The 17,179-nt window shown below is 47.5% G+C and overlaps 1 pseudogene; it reads right to left on the reverse strand.

Moving 5' to 3' along the window:
• Positions 1 to 16,879, reverse strand: part of LOC146177137 (uncharacterized) — a 29,366-nt pseudogene extending 12,487 nt beyond the window's left edge.
• Positions 16,880 to 17,179: the final 300 nt, after the last annotated feature.

Consider the following 17,179-nt stretch of genomic DNA (forward strand, 5'->3'; position numbering starts at 1 on the left):
TGCTCGCATAGCTTGCAAGCGTAATCTTCAATGGCCTTGTTATGCCGAGCTATCTTGCGTCTTAGGTTACGATTCCACCGCTGTCCCTTAAGTCTCGGTTCCATTCGGTCCTTTGCTTCCCAAATGCGAAGACGACTATCCACTAAATCCGGAGCGTTAACGTCATCGAGATATTTAGTCGCTGCCTTGACGTCGGACTTTAGGTGTGCAACCCACGTGTCGAGGGCGGTTATTTTGCCTTCATTGTCGCCTGTCCTGTTGTCCCGAAATTTGTCCCATTCCACTATCGCCGGCTTTGCACGACGTTTGGGCCGGGTTCACCCCCAAGTTTAAGCGCGATTATGTAGTGATCGCTACCGAAGTTCATGTGCGTGTTGTTCCCCTGGGGACTGAGGGTGCGGCTAGATTGTGTGAGGTCGGGGGATGTATCGACGCTAACACTGTTCCCAATTCGTGTCGGGCAGGTAGGATCTGTATGTATAGTGCACCCTAGGTCTTGTATATCCTCCCAAAATGCCCCCCTTTTGGGCAACGCGTACGGTATCCCCACGCAGGGTGTCTTGCATTGAAATCTCCCATTATCACTAACTGATGTTCCCCGCTGACTTGCTCTGCTTTTCGGAGCAAAGTCCTGAATCTGGCCTTGCGCTGCCTCGGTGAGCTGTAAATATTGAGGAGGAAGATACTGGCCCTAGGACTGATTCCCAGGATAATCTCCACAAAAACAATTTCCATCTCTGGCGATGCGAGGTCGTATTGTACTGCTGCCATATTTCTTTTAACTAAAGCTGTCACTGCCGCTCCCTCCCCCTTATCGCTGTGGAATGCTTGATATCCCGACAGTTTAGCCGGGCCCCCGGTTTCCTGAAGTGCTAATGCGAGAGGCGCATGTTCTATCGTTGTGAGGAACTGCTGCAGCACCGGCCGGTTCCTTCGGAATGCGCGACAGTTCCACTGCCATATCTCATACTTAGCCTTGCGAGCCATGTTTACTCGCAAGGGTCTGTTCGATGTGTTGCTGCCAGGCGTTGATGCCTAGCAGCTTGTTCCGGAGTACTTAAGACTCCTCAGCTTCTTTTTGCACTGCCCCCACAAGCGTCTGGAGTTTGGAGGTGATTTGATTTAGGGAGGCGGCCATCGAATCTAGCACCCCCTCAATTCGGGTCACCCTTTCTTCTACTGACTTTTCTTCAGAGAGATCCTCGCTTACTTTCCGTTTTACAGGTGGAGGGCTAGCCGTGTCAGTGATCATGCTATCCTCTTTAGCGTTCTGCGTATTGGGCCTGATATTGAGATTAGCGGCTGTGCCAGATTTTGACTGCCCCTGCTTTTGCAGATTTTGAATTTGACCTCGAAGGGAATCTACTGCCCCATTAAGATTTTGTAGCATGCTTCTAAGCTGTCTATTCTCATCTCTTTAGCTTTGGCAATTCCGTCTGGGAGACCATATCTGCGAAATTCACCCCCTGCTGTTCCTGGCTGCCGCTCCGCCACTAGGCGTCTGCCGGGTCCCGTGAGCTGGAACATTCCACCAGTTCGGTCTTCTTGCCGTCTAGGCGGGGAAAGGATTCGTCCCTGGCCTTGAACTATCGCCCTTGCTTGCTCTTCGATCTGCTGCGCCGACCCGTCGGGGTTTAGTCTTGAGCTTGCGGCTGTTGATGTTGCTGCTGTTGCTGTTGAGTCAGCTTGTCCCATGCCTTCTTCTTAACGTGATGCAGGGTGTGATACATTTTATTGCACTTCTTGTCTCCGAGAATACGATCTTTTCCACAGAGCCTGCACTTTGGCTCACAGCGATGCTCCTGTGGTGGGTGCTCCATGCCGCACCCCCTGCATCTTAGGTTGTCGGAGTCCGGCAGACATCTGAACGGTTTCCAAGTCTCCCGCACGATTCACAAACTTCATATTTCTTGCGATAAAGTTGGCACTTCAGAGGCATGCCTCAATAGCAGATCCATCGGGGCACCTCAGCTTGCTCGAAGAGTATAAGCACCGTCTTGGAGTCTTTTCCAAGCCTCCGGGTACCAACAACTCGAGGATTGTTGAGGCAATCCAACATATCCAAGATGTACTCCACGGAGTGGTACAGAGGTATGCCATGTATTACGCCTTTCCCACAATTTTCGGGAGACGCTAAGTGGGCAAATGTGTCGATGCGATTTTCAACGCAGGGGATGTGGGTAATTTTTGAATACTTTGCCATCTTCTATTTTTGACTAGTGCCGACCATAATCGAGTTCTGCTTGTGGTTGAGTATAACGACGTCGTCCTTGCTTTTGGAGGGATCGAGTCCTACCGCCATCTTCACTGCGTCTATCGCGGTCACTTTTCCACCCTGTAGCAATTTTGTTAGGCCGCCTCTCGGCCGCAGAATGATTTTGTACGTACACGGCGGCAAACGCGTCCGCAGCGTCTCTATTTATTGGTGTGCTAAGCGTCCGCCTTCCTTCGTCGTAGATGTTTGCTTCGTGTCGCATTTTCCTTCGTGTGTCGGCGCCTCCGCGATCTCGAGTGGTAGCGCGTTTGACTTCGTCACGGTGAACCATGAGCCTTGATCCTCGGGGCTTTTATTCTCTCCGTCAACAATTTCCATGTTTGTCGTTTCCTTAGAGTCTGCCCTACTTCCCGCGCCGTGCCGTAGATGTGCGGCGTCGGCGTCAGTGACTCTGCCGCAGCGTTCGCCGCGGCAGCTCGGTAATGGCGGCTCTCTAGGGTTAGCTGGTCGACATGGTCCGTGAAAATGAGAAACCGAAAATTCTGCGGGAAACGAAGTTCACTTGCCGAAACAGGTCACTCCGCGTGGTCCTTGTAGCTTTCTTCGTTCCCTGACGAAGAATCTTGTGGGTAGCTGGTCAATTTCCGCGACAGGTGGCGAAAATTCACAGAGCCCATGAAAACTGTGTCCGCACTCTTTGGTCGTTCGCAGCGCTCCCCGCATACAACAAAGAAATTTTGGTGGCTGGCTAGCCCCCACGGCAAGCAGCGTTGACCTACCGTCCTAGCCCCGTAGGGCAAGGAAAAGCCACCCTTCACCACCTCCCCGCTTCGCCTCTGTCGATACGCAGCCGCCGGCAGAGGGTAAAAAGTTGCACGTATGTGACTGAAAGAGAGAATGAGCGTAAGAAAGCTAAGGAAGCAGCGAAGGCGCCCGAACAGAGAGAGGAACGCCTTGCCAAACGGTGATGCCAGACTGCCATAGCGTAATAGACGGAGTATAACCGCTGAGATAGGGCCTATGGAAGAGTTAAGTCAACGGGAACCTGCAAAAGAGGATGTGTAGGCACGTCGTGTGACTAGTCACTCTTTTATTTTTTTCGTAAGTGCGGCCCGGATATTTGAAGCGGACTTTGTGAAGAATTCATTCGGACACATGCGTAGTGTGTGAGAGAGACTGTGGCATCAAGTAGACTCGACACTGGTGAGTAATCCAAAGTATGAGACAGCGTTTGGAGACTGACTAATCGAAAAACTGCATAGACAAAGTGGACGCCGCTGCATTCAACTTCGCAGCTCACTGGGCAGTCTTCGTCTCTGTCAAGCCAAATGAAAAAAAGGTATGTATACCCAATATTGTATATCTATATGTGTATACCGGAGAAGCGAGAACTAGGGGTAGGTTTCATTGTCAATAAGTATATAGCTGGTCATATAAGTAGAGTAATTCTATAGCAATGATGAGAGAGTGGCAGGCCTTGTAACTAAGCTTAATAAGCGGTATAAACTGAAGGTTGTACAAGCCTACGCACCTACACGTAGTCATGATGACCAGGCAGCTGAAAACATTTATGAAGCTGTAGAATTGGCAATGCGGAAAGGAAAGATGAAGTGCACTGTACTAATGGCAATCCCCAGGTAGGGAAAAAGCAGGCAGGAGACCATGCAGTGGCTGATTATGGCATTATTTCTAGGAATCGCAGTTACTAGTTGAGTTTGCAGAGCGAAATAACTTAAGAATCATGAACACCTTCTTCGCAAACGGAAAAAACCGTGAATGGGCGTAGAAAAGCCGTCGCGGGCTTTTTCATAAAGAAATATGAACATATTTTTTATGCTCATGGAGAAAGAAATTTCTTTTTTTGAGGCAGGCAAATGTATGCGATTTACTGCCACTGGTGCGAGGAATATATTGAGCGACACGATGAAAGGATATATACCGTTCTCCTTTGCATTGCAGGAGCCCTCCGCAATGGATCATGCGGTAAGTTTTCAGTCAGCGTATTTTTTTTGCCATGACAATCCTGTCGTGCGCGCTGTGTGTTGCTCCAAGCACCGGGAGAACGAACGGTCGAATTTGCGTGTCTGTGTATGCCGTGCGTCCCGCAAAGTGTTGTTTGACTGAACACGTTCCCGAAACCAGAGCAGCGAAGCGGCGGTGGGGATCGGAGAACCGTCCTGGGGGACGGCAAGGGCGAACAATTTATGGGCTGCCGCAAGGCGCGCTACAGGTGCCATCCGAGCCGGCCGCTGCCCGCGGCTGGGAGCGGGTACCTGCAACGGTCGCCGGCTTCTGGGAAGTGTTTGAACCTGCGAGGAGTTGAAATCTTGGGACGCGAAGGCAGCCTTGGGCCTGGCGAGGAGGACTCTCGAAGGGAGAGAGAGGTCGGAGGGAGCACGGTGGACGCAGGGACGAGAGAGACGACAGAAGAGACTGAACTGGAGTGTCGTGCGGAGACGCTGCGCTCCGAGTGATATGTACCAAATGCCCGCAATCTGTAAATAAATTCATAATAATCAGGAAATGCCAAGCTTGGTCGAGCTTCGTCGGAGAATGCCAGAGGGGCGGAGCAAGGGACCTGCCTGACTGACCCAAAAGGGAAACAGTAGGTGACATTTCAATGATGCCTTTCTCTTACTTCTTGCTCAGTAAGGGCTGCATGCTTATGGCGCTGTATACTTGCAAAGGTCGAATAAAAACAGATATAAAAAGCAGTTCCGCGCCGCATCACAGTTGGTATAGTTTTTGGAGAAAGGAAATGAGCCGTGAGGAAATAACTTTAAATCTTGAATTGAAGGCCATTAATTTTAAAAAAAGATATGCCCCTTTCGCGTTCAGGTCATAACACGCGCTCTTAATAGCGGCTTTTAAAAGCCATCAGGAACAATTTTCTGAACATTTTTGTTGTTTGCTGTATGAAAAATGGGACCATGAAAGGATATCCTTTCTGAAACCCAAACATATTCAAACTAGCATCACTAACATGGACAATGCCGGCCGTCAATAATGATACTCTTGTTTTAACCCGCTCAATAGGTGCCGTTGAGCAAATAAAAAAAAGAAAGGTTTTAACGGTGCGCCACAATTCCCGTCCGGCTAACGTTAGTTGTGCGTACGCATTTAGAGGGCGCAGGAATATTGTGTAGGTGACCTGAAAGGCCGGAGGTGGCATGGATCCCAGAGTGACGTGTCGTCGTGGTCGGTAGCAGCAGTTAGCCAAGAAGTTTTAAATACCTTTGACAAAAATGTGCATACAGATCGTGTCAACATGACTTGAAAAGTAGAAAACGCCACCTCTACAGATATTGCGCGTCAGAGTATGGCTGTTGATATTCATAGATTGCATGTGAGGCAATTACGAAGCAAGGGAGAGTATCATAAAAAGAAACGGTCAGTTAGAAAGTATAATAGCGACAAGCAGTTCTTTATTACAGTTATTATTGACGGACACCTCTGCACGTAATGCTTTATCATCATCATCAACATTGTTTACTTACTCTAAAATCCCCGGGGGCATTACATCGAAAACATAACTTTTGAGCCTAGAAGACAAACTTGCGTGTTTTATATAGAGCACTGACAACGATTCAACGCTTGCCACCACTGAGCTTCGTGAACAACGGCCTACCTTGTGCGATGTAAAAGCTGCTAGCAGGGACTCTTGCCTGTTCGCGTGAATTACAGCACCAGCGTATTTAGGACTGGCCCCCGTAGATGGCGTCATCTTACGTTCTAAAGCTTCCATTCTCCCCTTCAAGCGGAAGTATCAGCAAATGAAGTACACTTATTTCAGCTGAGGTCATTATCGACAACTGAACTTGAAGAACATATGTACACTTATAGAGTAACACAGAAAAACATGCCTTATTGTTACGCCCCCTCCACCCCGGCTCGTTGATGGTCACAAACGGCTCCACATATGCAAGTTCTTTGTGTATACGCCAGAAAACGGTGAGCGGTAATGAGAGTTTCCAGTCTGCAAGAATTGTAGGCAAGAGTTCTGCCTGGTCAAGCATATAATGCCCATTAGTAAAGTTTAGCACCAATAGTAAAGTTTAATACGTATGAAATAAAACACGCTGGGTTCTTTTTTTCTTGTAAGCGTACCAAGGACGAGCGAAGCCCATGAGGCACACAACAGAGAGGTCTCTCTCGTCCGGTTGACGTTGTTTGGGGTCGTCTGTCTATAGCATGAATAAAGAAGGCATCTTATTGATAGCTTATCTGACTCTCCAGAACGGCAGTATATTTAAATCTATGTTCAGAATCTTGAGATTGTTCGGCTATAAGGTTTTGATCTATTGTGAAGTTCCATTAAAATCATTAAGTTGCCGAAGTACAAGGCTACTCTTTGTGCTAACCGAAAGTCTTTTCATTCCTCAATACGGACGATGGTTTCTTTGGCGCCACTAATTAGGAAGAGTGACATTATTGAGCCGAAATTTCTTTCTGTTAGTTATATTCTTCCCGCTCGCTCTCGTTGCGTATAAGGTGGAATATGATCTTTTGGATAAATAGTTTACGGTAACCACTCATACCGGAAAGCGTGGCGTGACATGGTCCATAGGGTCACGAAGAGTCGGACACGACTGAACGCCTGAACTGAACTGAAACACTCATACTTGTTATTTCGTTTCATTTCATGTCTGTGTTTTTGTTTCATCGGGATCTGGGCTGGAATGTGTGTCGACACTTTGTAATAAGGTCTCCAGAACTGGCTTCGTATTATTTGTCGGTTGCAGAAGTGTAAATATCGGTCTGAGGGGGGGGGGGGGGGGGGTGCGATGGACGGAAAATTGCAGCCAGCTGACGATTGTAAGAGGCACAGCTGCTCAGTTGCTCTTCCTCCGAGTCCGTGGCGTGGCTGCGGTCTAGACGTGCCTCATATATACTTGAGATTCACGTCAGCGATCCTGTGTCTCACTCTACAGCGGCTTACGTGCTTAGCTATTTCCATCAGTTGACCTTTATTCCTTTACTTCAACCTTGATCCAAACACTTGAAAGGAACATAGCTAGCCAATGCGGGTTAAGTTCCTACATGACCTGGAAGCTGTTCGAAGGCCACCGGAAGCAAATTGTGACCTTCTCTTTACCTTGTCTATTGAAGCAATCGCTTAAAAAATGGAGCCACCGTAGATTAGTGTAGCTTAAGCTGGTTTTTATCACAATATTAATTCGCATAGACCTTGCCTAGACGAATGGGTTCTACCACCCCCATGTGTCTACGTTAAGTGGTTCGCTATACACGCACCAGTCTGCAAACATGAAATTCGGCATTTGGACACAAACACATGGATGGTTCGACTCCCAAACCGAAATTGGAGTAGATTAAAAAAAAATCAGTTTTACGCGTACGAATAGAACTAACGTTTAGACACCACTGCGGTTTTTCTACCACTGTCCATAGGGTCACCATTTCAGCGTAAGAAGATACGTATGTTAGAATATGTATTTGAGCGCACCACTGATCGGTGTTCTAATGAAGATCATTAGCTGTCCAAGGCAGTTCCCCATTGAGTATTACGGATATTTGAATTACAGTCGTAGGTTCCCAATCCGGTTTTTCTATTCGCTTAGTACAACCAGCGTCCTCCTGCGGCTACTGTTTCGCCCGTCATACCAGCCACGGTGGCTTAGTGGTTAAGGCCCTCAGCAACCGATCCTGAGTAACCGTTCGAAACCGACAGCGGCGTCCGCGTTTTGATGGAGGCGAAACGCAAACGTAAACGTGTGCTGTGCGATGCCAGTGCACGTTAAAGACACCCCAGTGGTCAAAATTATTCTTAACTCCTCCACTTGGCACCTGTTTCTTGTTCTAAAGCTAAATGGCGAATGCAGAGTCGAGATAAAACAGCTCAAAAGCAAGGGCGTGGCAACACAACAAAGACGCTTTGACTCCCACATTTGGTGTTCCTTTACAGTGCACTGCGGGTGTTGACAGAAAAGCGTAACAAATACATTCGGCATTCTTTGAAACCAGTTGAACAATGTAGCGCCACTTCCTTCTCAAGGTACATTGTTTTTACGGTTGCAAAGACCAAAGGTTGGCGTTAATGCTACGTCACACATTTTAAACCTTTAATAGGCGAGAAATTTTGTGTGCACATAAGCTGATAGAGCCACACTTTAACGCGCAAGTGGTATGGCTCTCCATGACACGGACGGGCCAACAAGTCTTGAACGATTTGGAAATCAATTTAACTCGACAGCTATACCTCGAAAATGGCATACCAGCCTAATGGAGAGGACAATTCCAGGCAATACCATTGCCGAGGAATATCCAACCCGATCTTTGCCAGTCAAGACAATAAGCACGAGCGGAAGCTATAAAAAGTCACTACGGCGGGTACGAGGGCGTGTTCTGTATCGATGTTGCGGGTACCGAGCAAGGAATGACGACCGTCACAGCGGGGCTCCAAAATCAGTAATGTGTCTTGCCCAGCCAAGACATTCTGGCTGCGGAAAAAGTGGCGATTGCCCTAGCTGCAACACATACTACCTCAGGATACATTTTTACATTTTCACAGACAGCATATCGCAATTACCCCATGGGCAGAATTGCACCGCTAGTAACTAAAATTCTGCAAGATAGTTACACTCGTAGTTACCCACCCACACATAAACACTTAGTATGGATACCAGGTTACGAGAAAATCCCGGGGAGCGAGAGCGCAAACGCTTTAGCCCGAGTATTTCTTTCCGGGGCACCCACTACGGATCTCGTAGAGCCTCCTACCTTATTGCTAACTTACACTAAAATTTTTCAGCCTGCAAAACCATGGCCTCCTACCCTATTGCTAACTTTCTCTAAAATTCTTCAGCCTGCAAAATTATCTCGCGGAGTCTACCCTCCATCGGTTTAGGCACGAAATAAAGGGGAGAAGGTACACCTCCGCATGCTACAGACCAACACGTTTAACAACCTACGAAGACTACACGCAATAGAACCAGAGTGAGTTGATTCGCAATGCAAATGCTGCAGGAGAAGGCGGACCTGTACCTTATGGTGTGGGTCTGTCAACGAAATTAGGCTCTCACTATTATTATCCAGCCAACGCAGGAAGGTGCAGGCAGCTCCGACCAACAGGGACGCAAGTAGTATAAAAGAAATCGTCAAAAGAGCGTGGACAGCGGTCTACGCCAATGGGGTTCCAGACTGAAGACCTTAAGATTTCCTTTCAAATATTTTCAACACAGCCGAACGGACTATTCACAGCCGAACGAACCGTATAGCACGCGTTGCCACTTTGTACCTGAGGGTGGTGGCCATCTTGCATTACTAAGGTGGAACACCGCGATGATGAAGACTGCTCAGAACTGAAATTTAAAGCCCCGGGCAATCCGACAGAAATTTAACCCAAACACCACACGGGAGGACGGGGAGGTGACCCTACTCGCCTGCTCCGACCTGAAAGCCCGAAAGGCGTTGGTCAAACGGGCAATGGCGGCAGTGGAAGTCACTGGGATGGATGGATGGAATATAGGAGCGTCCCCTTTGGAACGGGCTGGTAGCAGTAGCTATCATGCTCATTTTTCTCCCTATATCCTAATTATTTTGGTTAACTATACCATCACTCTATTTATTGACTTTTAATTTTTACATCATTAACATTATGCCACTTTTCTGCTTTCAGAGCACCAATCTTAAAGTAGTTTTTTTGCTAGTACTAGGGTCCCGTACTAGGGACTCCATTTAGTGTTTGTGAGGGGAAGGGCACTAAGCCTGACCCTAGAGCAACTTCCATGCAACTATTTATTTTAATAAACGTTTTCACTACCACCAACAGAAATTGAAAAAATGAGAAGAGCTTGTCCTTCATGATTATGAAAACATGACCTTGACCTGTTTAGGTGCCCACACTTCAGGGGTGTCCATCGAAAAGTATAATGCCCACTTTTTCCTCAAATGCCTACCAAAAGAGAAAATAAAAAAAACGCACGTTGAAAAGGCGGTGTAACCCTGGATTTCACTGCAACACACACTGCTTTAAAACTATCGCTAGGTTCAAGCTCTGCTTAAACCATAACGAATGTTTCTCACCGTAGTCACCCTGTGACTTCTCAGGTACGGGATGCTAGCCACAGGGGTGGATAAGGGTAGAGGAATACTTGCCCCCGACAGCTAGACTCTAAAATCGACATCCCAGCCTCATGGAGATGACAATTCAAGCAAACTCAATTGCCGAGGAATATGCATCCCTATTATCACCAGCCAAAACGGCAAGCACGAGCTGAAGCTTAAAAAGGCATTACGGCGGGCGCGAGGTGTGTTCTATGTCAATGCAGCTTGTCCTGAACGGAGAATGGCGGCCATTGTGGTAGTGAACCAAAAGAAAACAATAAACGGACTAACACTGCCTAGCCAAGACACACTGACTGCGGAAGTGGCGATTGCCCTATCTGCAAAACACACTACCTGAGAATACTTTCTCACATATTCACAGATAGCATATCGCGATTACCCCAGCGGCAGGATTGCACCGCTAGAAACTAAAATTCTGCAAGATAGTTACACTCGTGTCTACCCACCCACATAAACAATTAGTATGGATACCAGGTTACCAGGGTATTCCAGGGAGCGAGAGCGCGCACGCCTCAGACCGAGTATTTCTCCCCCGGGCACCCAATACGGATATCGTGCAGCCTCTTACCCCATTGCTAACTTACACTGAAATACTTCAGCACGTAAGATTATCTCGCCGGGTCTGCCCTCCACCGGTTTAGCCACTAGAAAATGGGGAGGAGGTACACCTCCGCAAACTACAGACCAACACTTTTAACAACCTGCGAAAACTACACACAATAGAACCAGAGGGAGTTGACTCACAATGAAAATATCTGCGGGAAGAAGTCGGACTTGTACCATAAGGTGTGGGACTGCCAACGAATTCAGACTATTACTGTTATTAACCTGCCAACGCAAGAGGGGTGGGAGGCCGCTCTGACCAGCTCGGATGCTAGAAGACAAAAAGAACTCGTCGAAAGAGAGCGGATGGCAGCCTACGTCAATGGCGTTCTGGACGGAGGACTCTAACCACCGAAATAACTTCCTAAACATTTTTATTAAATATTTTTACCACCGATACCCAGCAGATGTGCGCACCAGCGCGTAGAGAACAGCAGTCACCACAGTGAGCATGCGCGACCCGCCGCGCATAGCTGACATAGTGGAGCGGAAAAGCGTGAGCCGGCATCAATAAACTGGGCAAAAAAATGGGCCATATACAGACGTGGATGACACTTGATCGATTGCTAGTTGCGATCGATGCCACGCACGGGCGCCCAAGGAATAAGCTTTCGCTCTTTATTCGGTTCAGCAGCGGCTCCGATGCCCCGTTCAGGCGCCCACAGCCTAAGCTCTAGCTCCATTATCGGTTCAGCGGCGTTAACCAGTTATGTTTTTTTTTAATTCCGACTGATATAATCACATAATAATTGAAAGCGCGACAATCCTGAAGATCGGGCGCCCACAGACGAAGTTATCGCTGCACATTTTGTTCGGTAGGGCTAACCCAATCTATTTATTTATTTATTTCGGACTGATATGATAAACCTAATGAATGATATGTTGATACGCCAAAACTTTCAGCGCTAATCCATTGTAATTTTTTATTTCGCTTCTTTAGAAAAGTGTTTATTAGACATTGAACATTCACATGAGTGGCTACAAATGACCAAAATAAAAAATGTACATGATTAAGAACAAAGGAAAGTGCACGTAAAATACATCCTAACGAGCAAATACATTAAAAATCAGTATTTACCTACACAATAAAAATTCGCTGTGTGTAATGAATATATATAGAATTATGAATGGCAATATACATGAAAATTTATACAGTGTGGAATATTTTGCCAGATAAAGATAGACATAAGCATATACAACAATCTCATTCACAGTATGTATTGCGCAAGCTTCTCCCGATCTATACCGTAGTGAGCTGACATAAATATTTAAATTATATTGCAGGTAGAGAGATGGGTTAGAAAGTACCCGGACACGTCCATCCGACACGTGTGGACATCGTAAAACTTCCGATGGGCTCGCAATGAAACTATGACCGCATGCAACAATGCAAAACGCATATTGATTTAAAAAGCTATGTCTTAGGTGCTGTTTTTTCAAAGACAGAATAAGACACGTAAAGCCCGTTGACCTTTAACTATGCTCCGTTCGTCTCTGTGTGCATAACGTTTATCCTGAGGTGTGACACAGAAGCACGTGTTTCTACACCCTCACTCAGGGAGTTGACATAAATATATTTAAATTTGGGTTAGGAACTACCCAGACACGTCCATCTGACACGTGTGGATATTGTAAAACGAGCGATAGGCTCGAAATGCAAATAAGTACGACCGAATACAACGTTGAAAAACGCACATTGATTTAAAAAGTTATGTCTTAGGTGCTCTTTTTTCAGAGACAGAATAAGACATGTAAACCCCTTTGACCTTTCACCATGTTCCGTTCGTCTCTGTGTGCATAACGTTTATCCTGAGATGTGACACACAAGCACGTGTTTCTAGACCCTCAATCATGGAGCTGACATAAATTTTTCTACCAGGACACGTCTATCCGACACGTGTGGATATCGTAAAACTACCGATGGGCTCGAAATGAAAATAAGTATGACCGCATGCAACTTTGCAAAACGCACATTGATTTAAAAAGCTATGTCTTAGGTGTTGTTTTTTCAGAGACAGAACAAGACATGTAAAGTCAGTTAACCTTTCACCATGTTCCGTTCCTATCTGTGTGCATAACGTTTATTCTGAGGTGTGACACACAAGCACGTGTTTGTAGACCCTCAGTCATGAAGCTGACATAAATATTTAAATGATATTGCAGGTATTTAAAGAGATGGGTTAGAAATCACACGTTCAACCGACATGTGTGGACGTCATAAAACAACCGTTAGGTTCGACATAGAACAAAGTATGACCGCATGCAACTTTGCAAAACGCACATTGATTTAAAAAGCAATTTCTTAGGTGCTGTTTTTTCCGAAACGGAATAAGACATGTGAAGTCCGTTAACCTTTCACCTTGTTCCGTTCGTCCCTGTGTGCATAACGTTTATCCTGAGGTGTGACACACAAGCACGTGTTTCTAGACACTCAATCATGGAGCGTTAGCTCGTGGGTCAGCACAAAGACGCAATTCCGTTTCATTTCCATCGAAACACCGACTAAACGCATAGGCATCTGTGTGCTGTGCGATATCGGTGCATGTTGAAGATCCCCAGGTGGTTGAAATTATTACGGAGCCCCATACTACAGAGCACAGAACGTTAGGAACTGATGCTTTAGAAACACTGCTCCATACCGGCTACGAAGGGTCATCACCGACGGAGAATGCCGGGCTCTGTCTAGCATAAAGGCGTTCTTTCAATTGTAAATTGTTTTTTTAAGTTAAGGCGCTGCTTTTGTCACGAAACACGAAGCGCAACTGAAGCAGATGCTGAAACTGGGTGTTTTGTGGTCACTCGGCCCGACGACGTTTTTAAGTTCGTTGCTGGCCGTATAGCACAATAGCAGGAAGAACTTGAACTCAGAGTATGGGCTATGGTGTACGATTTGAATCTGTGCTGCCAAACCGTATGCAATTTGAATATATTAGATAGGCTAGGAAGGGAGTCCAAACTTGTCTGACGTTCCGACAGGCTCCTCGCGAGTCGGTAATTATGTATTTTGAATTTCATTGTGAGACCGCGAGAGCAATCGCCACCTCTTCTGCGTGTGTTGTGCTGTGAGCTCTGAGGTGAGACCGTTAACCGTTTTGCTGTTGTGAACTACAGCCGCCATGTACCATCCCTCATGGTGAGGGCCGGAGGCGTCCACGTAGTATGCAACTGTTTTGTTGCCATAATGTCGGGCTATGGCGTCCGCTCGTGCCAGGTGGATTCTCAATTCGACACCTTATCTCCACCTACGGAAACAAGACGAGGTTACCCTTGAGATCATCCTTCGCAAAATTATTAAGCCTGCCGTGGGCTTTCCCATGACTACTTCAAACAGCCGTCGTATGGCCTTTGGGGTAATAAATACTTTCCAGGAGCTCCGGGAGGCGCACCTTACAAACCACTATACGCGTTTATCGCAGACTGAGTCGGGTCGCCGTCTTCTAGCTCGGCTCCGTATCGAACACACCACTCTCATGGAAGACAGTTTTCGTATCCCAGAACTGTGGAGACGCGCCATCTATGTGCGACCTCTTCCAGCCAATATGTCAATGGAACCCGGATCTCCACCAAAGTAGTCGGGCGTCTTACCACTGCACCACCCCGGCGGGGCAGACAATAGAAAAAGCGATCATTTTTTTTAAAGCTTCAAAAAAACAGTTAAAATTTATATCTGTCGTTAGAAGAGCAGAAATGAACCTAAAAATGTTATGGATCACACCGGAGAGGAGAAATTGTATAATAAACTAAAATATAAATCGGTATGCTTTAATTGTGCCAGCACTACCGCATTCTCATGAAAGTCAGTGTAAGTAAGTGGGTGAACTCCATCATAGAGGCAATATGTTTATTTTAAATGAGAATTCGAAAATGGCGGAAGTGAAGTTCCGTTGGTGGTTCTTTAGCCGTGTGCACCAGGGGTGCGCCGTCAGAGACGGTATACCGTGTTGCAGCGGAAGTTCCTTGCGCAAGAGACGCCTAGTCGGAGACGGTACGAGCGAAGACTTTAGGGCAGGAGTTGAGAAGAAAACTGAAGTTTATACACACAGCAAATATTTACAACATTTACAGGAGAGGTACAGGTTGGAACCAGCTAAAAGGGAAATATTCCTACCTCGGCATAGCCGACGATGCCGAGCATCCAAACCTAGTCCGGAACTCCGGACCGTGTCCTCGGGCTCGGTTTTAACCGCCTTAGGTCCAGCCTTAATTTCCGCAGTGACCAATGATAACGAACATCAACCTAATTGGTTCGTTCCGACGTCCAGCGCCCCCTTCAACTTTAAGAGGACCTAAGCCCTCTCTCTAAAAAAAGAAATGTAAAACTCCAAGGGTCACGTCCTTGCATTGGGCGCTTGCATTGAATGAGCGTGTCACCTGCCCCCGCGAGGTCGAGACAGCGCGCTCAACCCGGTGTACAAAAAAAAAAAAGAAAAGCTAAGAACAGAGCGGTCCTGTCACGACCCTCCTGTCGTCATGAGTGCAGTGCCATTGTTAGGCGTTCGTCATAGCTAGCGTTCCATCGGGGCCCGCGCTAATCTCTTGTGCCCGTCAGTCCCTTACGAGCCCCTTCTAAGATTCTACACGGGGTCCAATGGCGTCGTTTAGAATTAATTCCTTCAAGGGACCGATGAAGCCTAGCGCCAAAGCCCCAATGCGACCACAACGCCAACACACTACATATGGACAAACAATACTTATATATTATGAGGGCATAACAACAACAAACAAAATATCATGCTCACAAGCATAAAAAGCAAAACAAAACTAGAATGTTAGAGTGATCGCTTCACACAATCACACGATTTGCGTGCACAAGTTGCGCCTCGCACGAAGTCCAAGTTCATGCGCAGGCATGAACTTTGTTGTTTTCGTGTTCGCGCACACCGATTATCCTCGCGAATACCCACACGTATGCACGCACACTTGCAATGCTTCAGCGCTCTTTGGCGCCAGTGTCTCGTCCGCGAAAGCCAACCTGAGTCTCCCCGGTTGCTCCCCCTGCCGCTGTATGCGCTCGAGCCGGCGTGCGATGTCTTGGGCCGCAGTCTTACCAGAGTGAACACTCATGGCTCGTGCCCTCCCGGATAGAAAATACCCAGAAAACCCGTAGGTTCTAAATCCGAATCATGCAGGGCACATGACAACGAGTCTACCCAGCTCTGCGGTGTGCACGGAACACAATCAGGTTCACGCTTGTCTCGTGCCGCTACCTCACCTTCGATCGACGCGTTAGGACTACCTGCATGCGCATTCGACCGCTGTGCGGCAATTTCTGAGTTTGGCGCGACCCGGCCGTCGCCCTTCCTTGCCTTAAAGGACGCGCTCTTGCCGTTAGGAATACTAGCTAGTCTTTCGGGAACTTTGCTGCACTGAGAGCCATCGTTCTCGTCGGTTTCACGTGCACCGAAACATGCGTTTTCGGGCCCCGGCCGAAGTAGCGTCTGCGTTCACGTCCGAAAACACCGAACCAGCGCCCTCGATAAAGCTGTCTTGAAGAGCTACTCCATCGACATGAGCAATAAATGGCCCAGATGTAGTAACATCGGTACAGCTAACCCGAACAGCCGCTTCATCTCAATGAGAAATCACTGGCCCAGAGGCAGTTTTGTTGCATCTAAATTGGACGCTTTCTACCGCCGAGCCATCGATTTCGTAGAAAGATACACTTTCTTTTACTGGCTCGTTTTCTTCACGCCTCCCTGACGGGTCGGCGATCATGACCGTGCCCTCGCTCGTAGAGCGTACAGGCACTTGAATGCCTTCCTGACTGTTCTGACCGGGCAGCTCGTTTTCGTCGCTGGCCTCCCGAGGAAGCAGTAAAGCTGCTCTGTTTTCCTCATCCGGTGGCGTAACTGCTGGCTCTATGTCGGGCACTTCTGCGCTCACTGCCCTCAACCACCGTGTTGCCATAGCGATCTTCCGATCACCTTCATGGCGCTCCGCTATTGCAAGTTCAGTCAAGCGGTCCAAATCGAGCATATTGCCCCCGAAAATGGGCGCATTCCCTCCATTTAGCATCTGCAATTCTGCTTGCGCTTCCTTTAACCGCGCCGGTTCCGCTTCCTGAATCAGCATTCTATCCATTTCTAGTTCTTTTCCTCTACCGAGGTTTCAACTTAGCAGTTTTCCATGCGGACCCACGCACTCTTAAGACTACCCAACCGGCTAGAACGCAGACAGAGACACGAACAATGGGACCGGGAAAACTCACGTTTTCGATCTGCTGGTTCCTTTTGACTCGGCGGCTGCGTTTCGATGGAGGCGAAACGAAGTGGCGTC

This window comes from Amblyomma maculatum, chromosome 10 (assembly GCF_055883805.1).
Source record: "Amblyomma maculatum isolate TAMU_Amacu chromosome 10, ASM5588380v1, whole genome shotgun sequence".
NCBI lineage: Eukaryota > Metazoa > Arthropoda > Arachnida > Ixodida > Ixodidae > Amblyomma > Amblyomma maculatum.